Source organism: Uranotaenia lowii, chromosome 1 (assembly GCF_029784155.1).
Source record: "Uranotaenia lowii strain MFRU-FL chromosome 1, ASM2978415v1, whole genome shotgun sequence".
Taxonomy (NCBI): Eukaryota; Metazoa; Arthropoda; class Insecta; order Diptera; family Culicidae; genus Uranotaenia; species Uranotaenia lowii.
In genome coordinates, this window is record NC_073691.1 from 176,768,121 (window position 1) to 176,785,884 (window position 17,764).

The window sequence follows — 17,764 nt, forward strand, 5'->3', positions numbered from 1 at the left end:
TTCACCGGCGAATTAGGGTTTTAGAATCACTTCCTCCCAAACCATCCGATTCAAAAAACGTTCAACAAGTTTCAACGAAGCCCAAGGTTACCAGAACTGGACATTCAGCGATGCAGTCTTCCGGGATTGTCTGCGCAGCCTGCAAGGAGCGACACTTATTGCATTTGTGTCCGAAATTCCAAAAACTAACGGTGATGGAACGGGATGCCATATTGAAGACGCACAATCTTTGTCGGAACTGTTTTTGGTCGGGTCATCTGGCTAGGGATTGCCAGTCCAAATTTTCCTGTCGGCATTGCCAGGGTCGACATCATTCCATGGTTTGTTTCCGGTCGGAGAAAGGGGATCGATTGGCGATCAGCGAAAGGGGTGGCAATTCTACGGCTCATTCTTCACACACCAGAGAACTTCTTCCGGCCAACACGGAATCGGAATCCAAGGTGGCGAATACGGCGGCCACAACTTGTCAAACTTCCAAGGCATTCAACTCCAAAACTTCTCATGTGCTATTGGCAACAGCTGTTGTGCAATTGGAAAACGATATGGGTATTCGGTTCCCCGCTCGAGCGTTGCTCGACTCCGGTTCCGAGAGTAATTTCATAACTGAGCGGTTATGTCAGCGGATGGCGCTATCCAGGAAAAAGGAGGACATTTCCATACTGGGAATCGGTCAAGCGGCTACGAGCGTTAAATTCAGCGTTACAGCGAAACTGTGTTCCAGGACTACTAATTTCTCTCGAGAACTCAAGTTTCTCGTACTTCCAAAGGTCACTTCCAATCTTCCCACCTCGACTATCAACACGGAAACATGGGCGGTCCCTGATGATATCGAGCTAGCGGATCCGGCGTTCTTTGAATCCAGCAAGGTGGACTTAGTTCTCGGGATCGATTCCTTTTTCGAATTCTTTGTAAGTGGTCGAAGAATTCCCTTGGGCAAGCAGCTTCCTACTTTAACGGAATCCGTATTTGGCTGGGTGGTCTGTGGAGGAGCTGCAACTTCCGGTTCAGCATTCAACGTGCAATGCAACATGTCGGTGAATGAATCCTTAGAGCAACTCGTATCTCGGTTCTGGGAGTGCGAGGAAATTGGTTCGGCGAAAACATTCACCAAGGAAGAAAAACGGTGTGAGCAGCAGTTCAGTTCGACGGTTCAGCGTAGCTCCGATGGTCGGTATACGGTGAGCTTACCCAAAAACGAGGACATCCTTTCGAAACTTGGCAACTCAAGGGAGATTGCCCTTCGACGACTGGCTGGAACGGAACGAAGGCTGGACAGGGATCCAGATCTTCGCAAGGAATACAACACTTTCATGGAGGAATATTTGCTGCTCGACCATATGCGATTGGTAAGGGGGGATGATACAGTCCAGAGATGCTTTCTGCCGCATCACCCGGTCATTAAGGAGGGAAGCACCACTACCAAGGTTCGCGTGGTGTTTGACGCTTCCTGTAAGACGTCTACAGGAATCTCACTCAACGACGGATTACTGGTTGGGCCAGTAATTCAGGAGGACTTGCGCTCCATCATTTTGCGAAGTCGGTCCAAGCAAGTCATGATCGTGGCAGACGTGGAAAAGATGTTCCGGCAGATAAGGCTCCAAGAATCAGATCGACCGCTTCAATCAATACTTTGGCGACCACCAACTTCGAGGGAAGTCAACGTTTACGAGCTCAACACCGTCACTTACGGGACAAAACCGGCTCCGTTTTTGGCAACCCGCACATTGCAGCAGCTCGCGAACGATGAGCGACATAGGTTTCCACTGGCGGCCAAGGCGTTCACAGAGGATACCTATATGGACGACGTGATAACTGGCGAAAAGGACACAGAAGCAGCACTCGAGCTGAGGATTCAGCTGGAAAATGCTGCTCTAGCAGGAGGATTTCGACTTCGAAAATTTGCTTCCAATTCTCGGCGAGTTTTGGAAGGCATGTCCGAGGAAAATGTAGCTATCAAGGATCCAGCGATTGATTTGTCAGCAAATTCATCGGTGAAAATTCTTGGGTTGACATGGTTGCCGAAATCCGACTCCTTGATGTTCCAGTTTAACATTCCATCGTTTGAAAAACCGGGAAAGTGGACCAAACGACAAATTCTTTCTGTGATCGCCTCGCTTTTCGACCCACTCGGCTTGCTAGGTGCAACTGTAACCACTGCAAAAATCTTTATGCAGTTTCTTTGGACACTTCAGGACGACAAGGGAGAAAAAATCGATTGGGATCATCCATTGTCTTCGACGGTGGGTGAGATCTGGTGCCAATATTATGCGAAACTACCTCTGTTGAACGAGATAAAGGTTGATCGTTGCGTCATTTTACCGGAAGCAGTTCGTATGGAGCTGCATTGTTTCTCCGATGCATCTGAAAAGGCGTACGGCGGGTGCATCTACATCAAAAGTATTGGCGAGCGTGGCGAGGTTCGAATTGGTCTTGTTTCCTCTAAATCTAGAGTTGCACCCCTGAAAAGCCAATCAATTCCAAGGCTTGAGCTCAACGGCGCTCTCTTAACGTCGGAGCTGTTCGAGATGGTGAAGGGATCGATGAGATTCGAAGGGCAGGCATATTTTTGGACGGATTCCACCTGCGTTTGGCGTTGGTTGCAAGCTGTTCCATCTACTTGGTCAACATACGTAGCGAACCGGGTCAGCAAGATACAGAATCTCACCGACGGATACACTTGGAGGCACGTCCCTGGAATCGACAACCCTGCGGACCTTATTTCCCGTGGGATTTCGCCGGAGGAAATTGGAAATAATCGATTGTGGTGGCAGGGACCTACTTGGCTGCAATTCGAAGAACCCAAATGGCCGGATTGCTTCGAGCATTGTAACGACGAAACGGGAGAAGAGGAAAGGCGCAAGACGAAGGTGGTGGCTGTTGGAGTTTCCAAAAACATGGAATTCAATGCGTGGTTTTTGGAACGATATTCAAACTACAACGTGCTGATTCGACACACGGCATATTTGTTACGGTTGCGGAGGTTTCTGCGCCTACGGAAAGCAGTTAAATTTGAATCTTTTCTCTCGACAGCTGAATTATTTGAAGCAGAAAGCGCAGTCGCTCGTTGCGTTCAATTAGAATGTTTTCCGGATGAAATCCAGGCACTTTCAAAAGGAGAAAACGTGCCCAGAAGATCACCGTTGAGATGGTTCAACCCCTTCCTGGACCAAAATGGAATCATCAGAGTCGGAGGACGAATTAGGAACTCAGCTGAGCACTGGAACACCAAACACCCAATTGTCCTTCCGGCGCGTCATCATTTGACGAAACTTATTTTGGAATATTATCACCGTCGTTTGCTGCACGCTGGGTTGCAACTTCTTCTAGCTACAGTTCGTCTTCGATTTTGGCCCCTAGGTGGTAGAAATTTGGCCAGACATATCATCCACAAATGCACTACTTGTTTTAGAGTTCGACCAACCCCTGTCCAACAGTTTATGGGGGATCTTCCGGCAGATCGAATAAGGATAGCTAGACCATTCAAGAAAGTGGGGGTGGATTATTTCGGTCCCGTTTACCTGCGCCCTGTCCCACGTCGTGCCGCGGTTAAGGGCTATGTTGCGGTTTTTATTTGCCTGTGCACAAAAGCCGTACACCTGGAGTTAGTCTCCGATCTCTCGACGGAACGGTTTCTTCAGGCATTTCATCGATTTGTTGCCAGGCGAGGGAGATGCAGTGACGTTTATTCCGACAACGGTACCAATTTCGTCGGCGCGCGGAATAAACTGAAGGAATTGTTCGCCCTACTGAAGGACCAGAAACACCGTGAGGACATATCCAGGGATTGCAGCAGATCAGGTATCCAGTGGCACTTCAACCCTCCTGGAGCTCCGCACTTTGGAGGACTGTGGGAGGCAGCGGTGAAGTCGACAAAGAAGCACCTACTACGAACCATCGGCGAAACACCTGTGTCACCTGAAAACTTTGCGACTTTATTAACACAAGTGGAAGCATGCCTAAATTCTCGTCCAATCACAGCACTATCGGACGATCCAAACGACCTCGAACCGTTAACACCGGCACACTTTATTATCGGGGAATCGTTTGAAGCTATGCCAGAACCAGACTTCACAGATGTCAAGGACTATCGGTTGAGCGAGATGCAGCTGATGCAAAAATATCTCCAATCCATTTGGAAAAGATGGAAAACGGAGTACTTGTGCCAACTCCAAGCACGATCCAAACGGTGGAAACCCGCTTTGCCAATCCAGGTTGGCCAGCTGGTTATAATCGTGGAGCAGAATCTTCCACCCTGTCGCTGGAAGATGGGCCGCATTGAAGAGGTGCATCCGGGTACTGACGGAGTCGTTCGGGTGGTAACTCTAAAAAAACAGCGTCTGGTTCGTTGATGCGTCCTATCGAGAAAGTATGCCTTCTGCCCGTCGCCGACAACAAAATCTTGAGGCCAGAAGAGGGGTCTTCACACGAATAGTAAACCAAAAAGGAATGTCTAGGTCCAGGTCGAAGTTTTTTTTTATATCTTTGCAGAAATGTAGCCGTGCATCTAATTTCTGGGTGGGTGAGAATGTACGATGATGACGCATGCAACTCAACGATCGTACCACAACTGAACACGAATCAAAAGACCAAACCTCGACAATGCCCAGGAGATCGCCTAGTCTAGCTGAGTTGAATTGGTCCACGATCTTCTCACACTACCAACACAGTGTCCACCGCTGATGAGTACTTTAGTGCTCATAAGTAAACCCACCAGTTCGAGTACAACAGATTTAGCACCCAACACCCAACGCGGGAAAAATCTACAAGCGCTTGGGGTGAAACAATGCAGTTGATCCAGACCATGATCTCCCTCCAGCCTATCGGTCTATTGTTTCGTCACCCATTCTCAGCGAGTGCATCATCATCCATCATCAGAGTATCATCACCGATAAGGACGGGTGATAATGACGGCGAAGACTCTCTGATAAGCGAAAACATCGCGGATGGAACTCCGGAGAGTTCACAATTCGCGGCAGCAGTATCGAGTCGGCGGATTTCGGCGGTATTCGGCAGTTGGATTCGGATCTCCGGTGCACGAAGTTGCATGAAGAACGGCAATCGGCCACTCCAGTTTTTTTGTATATACCTTTTAATTTGTTAGCATGTTAGATTAAGTAAAAGTTGTTAGCTTAAGAATAAATTGTGCAACGTAGTTTGTGTTTCCCTTAAAAAGCTGGATTTGTTATTTGTGCCGCGAATAAATCAACTTTACAAAACCCAAAAAACGTGCATCCTATTGTTGCTTGGCGAACATTCCGTGAACGTGCCCCTGGATAACAAAGGTAGCTACAAGCGGGTCAACGACCTCATCTGTCCACCCGAGGAATTTTTGGTTTGGTACCCCCCGAACAGCAATCATGATCATCGTGTTCATCATCTTCCGTTTTCCCCAAACTTTGAATTACGTGATAGTTGATGATACATTCAGTTTATATTTGAAGTTGCTACCCCGATGCAACATCAGTGAGCGCAAACACTGCATAAGGAAGGGAAAAAAATATAATAACTTTTTCTTCAGTTGTAGATTTTATCACTCACGAACATAACAGCCTTTCGGGGAAATATGCTGATGGGATTATGCTGTGAAGCCCAAGATGGAATCATACTCTATTCGACTAGACTGGTGCCTGTATGTGAGTTTTATTACCATAATATGGTAGTGCAGAATTTTATTCGACACATTATATGCCCATACCTACATATGTAGGTACCCATCTTCAGAAGCTCAGATTGAAGTTCGGTATAAAAGGCATCGTAACATATCACATCATAACACCAGAATGGGTTTATTCTTGCGCCATTTCGGATGGTCTATTTTCCATTTCTTCCACCCAGCAAAGCTTGAGAATCTTCCGTTGGGTATAAGAATGCCGTAATCAAGCCTTCACGTTTAACTAGCTCGTTTATCGACCAAACAAGATGCAAAAAAATCACGCACGTCCTAAGTATGAAGCTGCAGCAGAAACGTGATAAAATTTTACAGCACTCAATAATTCATGTCGTTTTGCCTAAGTGTGTTGATGAAAGTTGGTCGAGGAAATTGAAATTGGACTGAGAAATCGAATTTTACCAAAAAAAAAACACCAGCTAGAGTCATTTAAATCATTTTATAACGTTGCTTAAAAATTAAATATTTTCACTTGAAAGGGGATTTGAGACACTTACAAGCATCAAGGAAGTTCCCGGAAAAATGCAGTCACACAATGAAATGTCAGTCATCTGCTCATATTCCCATGAAATAGCCTTAAGATAGACCTCTCATCTTGAAGTCCTTACAAACATATATCAGTCATAAGTTAGATTTTGCATGTTTCTCAGCGCGTACATTCATTAGCCACCCAGAGGGAATAACTGCATGTAAGTAGCATGTACTCTATCCTTAATTTTGTACAGGGTGAACTTTTTTTTTATTTTCCATATATAAAAATGGATTTCCGTCTGTCTGTCAGCTTTTGAGGCCTGAGAAGGTTCCTATTATGGTTTGAGACGCCTCCTTCTCATTGGAAGGGGAAAGGGGGTCTCCCAAATAAAATTTAATTGTGTACATAGCTCAAAAACTGATCATGCAAATTAAACCAAAATTCGAAATCGAGAAATGTTTCCTTCAATATATCAAACCCTTCTTTACTTTCAGTGGGAAATATTTCTATGATTTTTTTTATAAATCCTTCATTCTTCCAGTGGGGAAATTTTAAGGGAAGAAGGTGTTCCCATACAATTTTTTACATCACTCGAGACAGGCTTAGAAGCGTATTTGAGTACGAAGAATATTTCTATGAATAATTGATACTACTGCCTTTTTCCAGTGGGATGATAGGAAGCAGAGAGGGGGGCTCGTTTACAATTTTTCGCATAGAGAAATAGTTTCGAGAACTAATCGAGCAAATGGAATCAAATTTGGCATGGGAGGGCATTTGGATACGAGAAATGGTTATACGCTTAAATATTTGAGACTTATTCCTTCAATTGAGGATAAAGTTAAGGAAGAGGAGAGCTTCTGTACAATTGTTCTGCATAATCAAGAGCTTCTCTAACAAATGGAGCCAAATATGATATGGGACCAATCATTCAATCGAGCAAATGGAACAGAATTGTGCATGGCAGTGTGATTGAATACATGGAATTTTTCTATGATTATGTGTTTTACATCCTTCCTTCCAGTTTGGAGATAGGTAGGATGGAGAGGCTTTAATACAAATTCAATAGCATAACTAGAGACTTAATAAAGCAAACGAAATTAAGTTTGTCATGAAAGGGTATTTGAGTACAAAAAATGTTTCTTTTGTTGTTTAAGAGCCCTCTCTCTATTCAGTGGAACTATAAAAAGTGGGAAGGGGGTCACTCATATTTTTTAAATATTCCGATAAACAATCGAGAAAATGGAATCAAATTTTGTATAGCAAATGTTTCTTTGATGGTTCGAGACCCCGTTCTACTGCCAGAGGAGAATTAAAAAGTAGAGAATATATCTAGAATGGAACTATATACGGAATGGGCTCGTATTTTTGTATTCAGGACATGTTTTTCTTTTTGAGACCCCTTATAATTTTTTTACCAACCCGATTACTAATCGAGAAAATGAGACCAAATTTGGCATGGTAGGAAAAGTGGAGCCAAATGTGGCCCGTGACCTTTTTTTGTCAAGAAAAATGTTTCTATGATAGTTTGAGACTCTGTCTGCATTGGAAAAGGACATAGAGGATTCCATATATTAAAAAAAAAAAAAAAGATTGATATATGCTTATGCTTATGCTTCTGATACATACACAGCCAGATCTTGTAAGCATCCCGATGAGTAGTAAAAGTACATTTACTACTCATCTTAACTCGGTCGGGCCCACTGTGCAGTATCGGACGCAGAGACAACTGGAACACAAGAAGGAAGAAACGTGGACAACAGTACACATACGTTTCCATAATTATAAAAAGTTTGAAATATTCACGCTGGAAGCACAGTTGCTAAAATTTACTGTGCTCCTTGATGGTGGCCCATGTGAATTCGTTCTTCTGTGGATGGAAATGAGATTTTTCTACACAGAAATCCAAAGCATTGCAGTGTAGATTGAATCAATAGATAAATTGCAAATTTAAAATAACTTTACTAAAAGATTAATCAAACTACATGTTTCGGATTATTGTGCACCATCATCTCTGGTCATCTTGGATATAGCGTCTTGTTGAATCTCAACAACAATGGTCACCCTGAATCGAACGTCACAATCGTCGATGGGTTACTGTTGTATCGTACCCATTTTGTTAAGTGCTCATGGATGCCAGTTTGTAAGATTTCCCCCATTTATTTCCTGTATTTAACGCGGGAAAAACTTTCTCTTTTTAAGTCTACCGTTAACGAGACAAGTTGTATTTTCATTTATACCCCGAAATCTTATCATAGGAAAGGTCTGGAAATAATTACGTCTTTACTCGCTCTTGAAAATAAATATGGCAAGAACAGAGAAATAATTAGAACCACCACAAAATCTTTTGGAATCATCTCTTCCAAAAGATTTTACGGAATAATTGTGAAAGTACACATCCATGACTGACTCAGTATCTGAACAATTTTAAAGTGTCGTCATTGATATGAGTCATAACGAAGAAATTTATATCATTCAATAACTTACCGTCAATTGAACTCTAGCAGTGAAAACTTAGGTAAATATCGAAAATTTTCAACCAGGAATATGATTTATAAAACGAGCACATAAACAAACTGTCGGGTTTCAAGGCACAACATTTCTGACGTAATTCTTATGCGTATCTCACTTTTCATCAGCCATTTGTAATCAAATCAGAATGGTAATTCTAACACAACTTTATAAACGAAACCCGAAAATGTTTTTCTACCTTGTACTTCCTCAATTGAAAAAGTAGGTTGAAATAGAAAAACAATCTCTTAGTAAGTTAATAGGCGATATTTCAGAATTTTCTAATTTTGTAGGCCCTTGAAAATTCTCAAGTAGAAGCTCCTTGACTGCAACATCAGTTCACAACAAATGAATGAGAAGGATAATGGATCGAACTCACCAATTACTGAAGTAGCATGCGTGCTTCCTCTTGTAGCGAATCATTCAAGGATGTCACGAGGTTCTGAACGGAGAATCGGGTCGGGCACAATCAATTAAACATGTAATTATTGATCACTATGCCTTATCCACTTATTCCAGAACAAATCACAATTTTACAATAAGAAACTATTTAAATTTCAAAAATTTAATTTTTCATATATTTAAAAAAAATTGATGTAAGTTATAAACTTATAAACAAACAAATCCAGAGTCATAAAAAGGATTAAAACAATGATGAAAAAAACAACTTTAATTAGGTTTTAGAAAAAAAAGAAAAATAGTAGCGGTTTTATGTTAAAGGAACATCTTAATGATTTTAAAATTGAATTTAAATGTTAAAGAGTTAAATAAGTTTTGTGACATTTTTATCGCATTGAGAACCACGAAAAAAATACAACAAAAGATTTCTGAAATTCGATGAGCCGGATCCCAACATAATATGGATCAAATGCTGAGATTTCAAATTCTTGAGTCAATTGAAGTGTCGTATTTGACTTCTTTGAACATTAAAAATTCAATTAGGAATTATAAACCCCAAGACCCAAAAACATAGTACTTTAACCGACAAACTTGACTGATTCTTGCTACAAAAATTTGAAAAAAAAATTAGAAAGATTTTTTACTATCTCTATTTTTCACTATAGGAATGGTATGGTTTCATAGATTCTTTGTCGTTTTTCACTTTTACACATTCTTTTTTCGAACGAAAAAACATTTTTTATCAAATTCAAAACATTAACCAGTTATTTAGAATTAAAAAAAAAAAGGAGTTTAAGTCTAAGCCATATATCAAGGAAGACCTATCATTTTCCTAGTTCAATTTGCTCTATTTTTTTTAAAAATAAGATCGTGTAAATTTTTAGTAATTTAGCACTTTTTATTGGAATCGGGAATTCCCGGGATTCAGGAGTTCCCGAATTTTTCTATTCTCGGGAATTCCAGATCAGGAAATCCCGGGTAGGACACTCTAGAAAGATAATATATTTAAAGAAATTTTGGGAACGTTTCAAATGACGGAAAATCGTTGCTCGTAGGCGATGATGCCTCTATTTTTTTTCAATAATTTCTAATTTGTAGCTTTTAAATCATAATATGACCTTATATTCCAACAGTGTTTGTAATTGGAACAATGTGATCTAATAACAGTTTCAGGAGCTAAGTACAAGATGTGGTATGAAAATGCTCCCAGAGCATGTAACTTTATTGATTTTAACAGTACTATTTAATCTCTGGCAACACTATGGGACTGTTTTATTTAATTAACAAAGGTTAATCAACCTCACAAAATAAAGAAAAATATCGAAGATATCAAACAATTGAGAAAAGTGGATTTGTTAAATGTTATCCAACATTTCTATGAACTTACCAAAACGATTATGATAACTAATGATGATTGATTTTAAATTTTGTTCAGAAATTGAAAATTATAAGCCAACAATGATTACTATTTGATAATTTATCTGTAGAAACCGATAAAAAATTATATTTCTTTTTTTAAGTAGAAATATGGAGTTCAATATGTCTGCAGTTTGTCGTTTTTGAAAAGCAAAACTACAAATTATAAATAAGTTATGCCAACTTTTTTTGGGAAAAATTCCCTATAGAGCAATTATCTCCAACCATTTTTGCTAGCCGATTTCATGAAGGCAAAAGTTTTACGACAATGATCAACATGGCTTTCTATGGCCATTACTCAAAACTTCATTTATTCCGAATGCGCCTCGCGCCATCCATATCTTCATCCATCTCCGAAAACAGAATGAGGCAGCAACAATCCGACAAAACTGAAATTTGGCAGCTTCGTCATTGGCTTTGGGAACCAGTAAAACCTGAGGCATCAAAAAATCATCATTCATCTTGCTGGGAACATTTTTCCTACGCAGTCGTCGTCGCTGCTCGGCCAGTTTGGGTGATTCATTTTTAGGGCAAAATTTTATTAAGAAAGGATAACTTATTGCTAGGACCCGCTGCCTCCAGGTCGAAAATGGCTTTCGGTGTCTTTCTGGTTCGCTCCGGGGAAAAGTTGTTGTTTCATTGAAGAAAATTCGGTAAGATCCATCTTCCGTCTTTCAAAGTTTCAAGCTTTGCTCGGTTGGATTTACAGCACAATGATACATTTCCGGATCAGAATTTTGAAGCTCAATTGTTCCGAGGCATCAGTGCATATCTGCAGCTAGCTGGTCGGTTGAGTTGGGATATCTAGGTTTCTCGCTTCATGCTTTCGTTCTTCGTTGTGCTTTCAGCGGAAGTTAAGTGACAGGAAGTCGGCACCGAAGTTAGACAGTCTGCATTTGATGGACGGTGTTGATTTAAATTTCTTTTAAATATGTAAGTACATAGTTTTTTTTCAAAAAGGCTTGCCGAGCTGGATAGTTATTACAAGTGAGGAAAAAATCAAGTTTTGCATACACATATTTGATCAATAGCGGAAAATACTCTTCAAAATCGAGTACTGGCTGTTCCTGAAATTATAAGCACACTTTAAAAAAATATATATATTGTGTTATTCAATTTTATTTATTTTATTCGACACACTGTATCATTATTTGTGTCCTACCCAAAACTGTAGCAGAGAATGGAGATACTTGATCCCATTTTCTTATTTTTATCATATCTTTTTGGGAAAAAATAGCAACTCGTAGTCTTTTGTATTTTCAGACAGCGTGTAGTTTCAAGTTGATATGCTCCAAAAATTAGAAAGATACATGAACTCGTAGATGAATTAGAAGCATTTTCGTGAGACTTAAAAATTGTGATATTTTTTAAGTTACAGGAGACTTGATCCCTTACTAATGGAGATTTGATCCTCAACTCAGGGTGCCCTGACCCTAGGCAAAATTCTAGTAAAATCCGATAAAAGATCCGTTGATAATTTTTTACCAAATTAGTTCTCATTTCAAAGTTTGTAAGTTTCAGACAATGAGAATTTTATAAGTTTGTCTACTACCCTATATTCATTGCATAGCTTAAGGCGCAGTTTTCAAGTTTTTAGATAAATACAGTCCTTTTTAACAGATAATTACAAATAAACATTGGAAAAACATTATTAATTCCATGATAACCAATAATCACGATCCGTTCAGAAGAAAATTTATCTTTTAGGACTCTAGGGATCAATTATACCCTTAACATACATTTTGGAAAACCTATACTTCAAAAAGTGTAGAGTTTACTATTGTCTTGAAAATATGAAACTATGAAGTTCATTTTATACTCTAACGATTTACATATTGGGAAAAATATTTTTCTAGAATTTTTTCGTGCGAGAAACATTTTAAGGTGATAAAAAGAAATCTTCAAATCACATTTTGATATTTTTTTTAAACAAAGTTCAATAACTCAAAAAATATATTTTTAAAACTTATTGAGATAATAGTATTGATGTTTTGTTCTGTTTGTCACATTTTTCTAGAACATTTGATATTTGTAAGACATGCCTTGTTCGAGATATAGCGGAAGGAATCAAGGATCCCCAGGGATCCAGTATCCTCACTCTCCCTTACTATTATTTGAAGAAAATCTTTAATCATAAGCCAGACTTCGCACTTTTCCTCGAACATGACGCATAAGCTTCTGCACAGTGGCATTACCCATAATTTTCAACACTTTTGGATTTGGTCAAACCTTTTTAAATTTTCCGATGTCATCGGCTGGTTTTATGTATTTTCGTAGCTTTGCTTTGGTCAAAGCCCAAAAAGTCTCGATTGGCCATGCCTTGGGGCAATTTTGTGGTATCATGTTTTGGCACAAAACAGACGTTTAGGCTTTTGTGCCACCCTAGTGTGTCTTTGGAGTTATAACATGATGATAATAATCGGGCCAAAATATGACGGGTCCATCATGCTGCTTGATCATCTTCAATCAAGTAGCTTCTGTAGGTATTCCTTGATATAGTTCTGGGTGTTTATTGTTTCCAATGTGACGAACGGGCTAGATATTTTGCCACGCACAAAATTGCCTACTACACCATCACCTCCTTGCCAAATTTTTCGGTGAAATGTCTTTCTCCGTTTTGGGGATATCCTTGTCCTTCCGTACAGAAAAGTATTGTGGCCCAGGGAGGGATTTATAGTCCAACGTATGTGAAGTTTCATCGTCCATGACAATCCTGATCGTTTGTATATTGTTAATCAACAGATCACAAATGATCCAAATGATAGGTTAAAAATTATAGACAAACTACAAATACATGGAATTTACGCTTCACTATACTTAAAACACTAAGGATTCTTCTTCTGAATAATTCCCTCGAACCATCAAAATCAAAATGATCGGAGAAGCGATTAAACGTCCTCATGGCACCAATTAGCGCTGTATTATCTCCGTAGTTGTTCTGTCGGAGAGGGGCAAAGATCTGAAGATCACGATTCCTCAAGCGTCGAGGTCGTACGCTGAGTTAAAGTTTTTCTAACAGTACGGGGCAGTCGGTTCTTGACGGATGCAGATCGGAGACGATAGAAGCCCGCGTTGCGGTCCGGCGGGTTCGTAGCTGGGAAGTCGGAACACCTGCCAGTTCAAATGCCGGAGAGCGAATTGCAGAAAATGCCTCTGGATGGCCTCGATACGCTCCGAGCCATTTTGGTAGTAAACGCACCAAACAGCCGAGGCATATTCGAGGTTCGATCAAACCAGGCTGCAATAAAGACTCTCGAGACAGCAGATATCCTTAAAGTAATTTCTCGTGTGGAATAGAATACTCAGGCATCTGGAAGCTTTATCAACGATGTAGTTTGTGTGGATCTTGAAATCCGGCCTTTTTATTCCAGAATCACACCAAGGTCTTTCTCATGCTCAACTCGGGTAACTGCCTCTTGTCCATGAAAATTATTAGCCGATAGCGGAAGCCGCTTGCGTGAAAATGAAATTACCGTGCATTTGTTGCGGTTCAAGCGAAGGCAGTTGACATCACACTAGGCGGCGAATATGATCAACTGGCTCTGCTAGACGTCTGCATACGCAAATTTTGGTCCATCGAGGACCAACAGCATGGGTCATTATGGGTCCTAGGTGGCTTCCTTGAGGCACTCCAGAAGAGGCAGGGAATTGATTGGATAATGATTCACCTGTTCGTATAATAAATTTCTATCCTACCAGGTAGCTATGGAATCATTCCAGTAAAGAGCCGCAAATACCGATACGATCTAGTTTTTTTTTTTAGTTGGTAACCACAGGTGGTAAATCCCGGTTTACGGATTGTATTCCAAGGCACGGCGAGCCACCGCGTCCCCCCAGTTTGCTACTCTGGGTCCATGGGTACAATGGGAAGACTCATGATATACTCCGTGTATACCCCCTACTCCCTAAACTCCACCTGGGGCCGCAGACCTGGTTCCCACCTCGAACTGTTTGGTACACTATGCTTCAATAGTGGGAGGTCTATTCGCGCTAACGCGCTCAAAGGCAATACTCATTAACGAGACCACTTTCAGCAAAACCTCTCATCCTTACGACTCGACGCCTGAACTCTCCTCTAACGACTTGAGAACCGACATCTCCTCGCAATGACTCGAGATTCCCACACAAACCTCTCCTCTTCGCGACTTGAGGCCTGATCTCTCCTCTAACGACTTGAGATCCGACCCCTCCTCGCATCGACTCGAGGTTTACCTCTCCTCTGCACGATTCAAGGCCCGATCTCTCCTCTAACGACTTGAAATCTGACCTCTCCTCGTAATGACTCGAGGTGACCACTTGTACCCCTCCTCTTGTTGGTAAGGGGCCTGATCCCTCCTCTTACGACTCGGGACCCGACCTCTTATCATAAAGACTCGGGGTTTACCACACAAACCTCTCCGCCTGAAGGTTTGAGGCCTGACCTCTCCTCTTCCGACTCGAAGCCCGACCTCTTATCTTCAGGGTTCGAAGTTTGCCACCTTGCCCGTCGTGTGCCAGATCGAGAGCAGCTTATCCTAGACTCGCGCCTGTCACGGCACACGCGCGGGACTTAACGCAACGACTCGGATGATTCCCGACGAAGACGTCATCCTACACCGACTCGAATGGCTCGCCCGGCGTCGAGAGCCACTCTACCCGTGGGTATTCCCCGAACGTGGAATAACCCTTTCCCAACGATTTCCACTGCGAAGAAGGTCATGTCTTATCCCCGCAGCTTCTGTCGTTGAGAACCGCTCTACTCGGATACTCCCCGAAGGTGGAGCATCCTACTCACGAACGCGGCGCACCCACGGCATCCGCTACGCAGAAGGTATTGTCTTATCTTTGTAACTTCAAACCGTGGGGTCGGACGCACTCTACTCGACAGCCCCCCGTCGATGGGGTCAGTCTACTCCGACCGTTGTCCGGTCTTCTTTATCCCCCTTGGTTGGCAACCCTAGGATTTTTGGCCCGCGGATTTTCCTGCCCGTTGTGTGCCAGATCGAGAGCAGCTTATCCTAGACTCGCGCCTGTCACGGCACACATTCGGGACTTGGAACGCTACGACTCGGATGTTTCCCGACGGTGACGACATCCTACACCGACTCGAGAGGCTCGCCCGGCGTCGAGAGCCTCTCTACCCGTGGGTATCCCCCGACAGTGGTTAACCCTCTTCCCTCGAGATCCGCTACGAGGAAGGTAAAGTCTTATCCCCGCAGTTTCCCTCTTAGGAAGCGGCACAACTCGGATACCCCCCGACATTGGGGTATCCTACACACGTTCGCGGCGCACCCCTGACCTCCGCTACGCAGAAGATGTTGCCTTATCTTTGTAGATTCGATCAAGGGATCGGACGCACACTACTCAGATGCTCCCCGCCGATGGAGTCATCCTACACCGTTCGCGGACTGCCGTTGGTTCCAGCTCCTCTGCAGGGCAGTCATGATCCGGGTGAACCCATCGCTGACCGCATGCCAAGTGTTGGAATCCGCACACATCCTCTGTACAACGTTATCTGCTGTCGTGTCAGGCCCACAGGCGGCAAATATGGAAGTACGTACCGCCGCAAACCTCGGACAGACAAACACCACATGCTCGGGTGTCTCCTCTTCATCACCACAATCTGGGCAATATGGCGAAGCCACATGTCCAAACCGGTAGTGGTACTTCATGAAGCATCCATGACCAGTCAGGAATTGCGTCATATAGAAGTCCACTTCACCGTGCCTTCTTCCGATCCAGCTCCCGATGTGCGGGATCAGACGATGGGTCCACCTTCCTCTCGTTGAGCTGTCCCACAGCTGCTGCCAGTTGGACATCGAGTCCTCATTGGCGAGATCTCGAACGTTGGGCGTGTCTTTGTGGTCGTAGCAATAGACATCCTCCTCAAGCAAAACCGAGATGGGCATAACACTCGCTACTACACAGGCGGCTTCGGACGACATGGTCCGGTATCCGCTGATAACCCGCAGGTTCATCAGCCGCTGAACGCTGCTAAGTCGCTGCAGGTTACAGCTTCCTCCCAAGGCCTGCCTCCAGGCCGCTGCTCCGTACCGCAAGGTCGATGTGGTCACACTTGCCAGGATCCGCCTTTTGCTGCTTTGGATGGCCGAGGAGTTCGGCATCATTCGTGTGAGTGCGGCCGTGGCCATTGCCGCTCTCTTGCACACGTATTCGACATGGCTCGTGAAGCTGAGCCTGTCGTCAATCATCACCCCTAGGTACTTGATTGCGCGTTTGGACACGATATTGCACGGTCCAACGGCAATGGTACCTGTTTGGGGTGATACGATCTAGTTTGGCGATGGCTTATTGTGTGGTTGTGGTTGTCAAAAGCCGCGGACAGGTAGGTGTACCTAGATGACGTCAGTTTAAAATCCGCTGGCAAAGCCACCTTGCACGGAAGACGTGAAGGTCAACAGGTTTGTGGTCGTAGAGCGCTTAGGCATGAATCCATGTTGTTCGTTAGAGAAATAAAATTTACAATACAAGAAAAATGGATCGAATACAACCAGCTTAAACAGATTGGCAATCGCGCATGAGGCAGAAATACCGAGATAATTGTTAACAGTAAATGTAAGCCTACTATCATTTAGATGTTTTTCTTGGTACCACCATCAGACGTTCTCCGACTACGAAGATACTGGAAGCAGTCTCTTTCTGAACTTGTTGCCCACCTACCATGAAACTGGAGGGATTTCCAGTGTTGATCTCTATCGACTTGGTCTTTCCGACATTGACTTTGAGACCTGCTGCCTAGGAGCTTTCGGTGAAGTCGACCATGACGAACTATGGTAAATCATGGACGAAAACGGCTTTTCCGGGAAGCTAATCACAGTGATCAAGGCGACGTTGGATGGAACGCTGTGCTGTGTGTGAGTTTCGGGTGAAATTTCGAGTTTATTTGAATCGCACAGGTGGCTTCAACAAGGCGATGTTCAACGTGGCGCTAGAAGGTGTTATTCGACAAGCGGTGGGTGAAAAGCGGGGCACGATTTTCAACAGATCCAGTCAACTTATCTGTTCTGCCGACGACATTGATATAGTCGGCAGATCATCTTCAGCGGTGGAGGTGATCTACCGCAAACTGATGCGCGAAGCAGGAAGGATTGGGTTAATGAATAATACGTCCAAGCCGAAGCATATGGTGGTCTGTGGACCTGAGACCGTCCTGAAATAGGAAGGTCACGATCGATGGCGACGAGCTAAAGATAGTTGAAGACTTTGTCTATCTCGGCTCACTGGTGACCGCAGACAATAACAACAGCCGTGAGATCCGGCGGCTAATGATCAGCGGAAGTCATGCCTATTACGGACTCCAC

At 42.9% G+C, this 17,764-nt stretch overlaps 2 protein-coding genes across 3 annotated transcripts in view; one reads left to right on the forward strand and one right to left on the reverse strand.

Annotated features, from left to right (window-relative positions):
* Positions 1 to 17,764, reverse strand: part of LOC129737563 (tachykinin-like peptides receptor 86C) — a 264,810-nt gene that overhangs the window by 138,799 nt on the left and 108,247 nt on the right. The gene's annotated exons all lie outside the window — the stretch shown is intronic.
* The window catches only part of LOC129737551 (phenoloxidase 2), a 43,993-nt gene that overhangs the window by 7,093 nt on the left and 19,136 nt on the right, over positions 1 to 17,764 (forward strand). The window contains exon 1 of one of the 2 annotated variants that reach the window (XM_055728719.1): positions 3,675 to 5,282. The exons of the other annotated variant lie outside the window; for it this stretch is intronic. The gene's annotated coding sequence lies outside the window, so the exon portion shown is untranslated. Of the gene's footprint in view, positions 1 to 3,674; positions 5,283 to 17,764 lie in introns of those variants that run through there. 2 annotated transcript variants of the gene reach the window in all.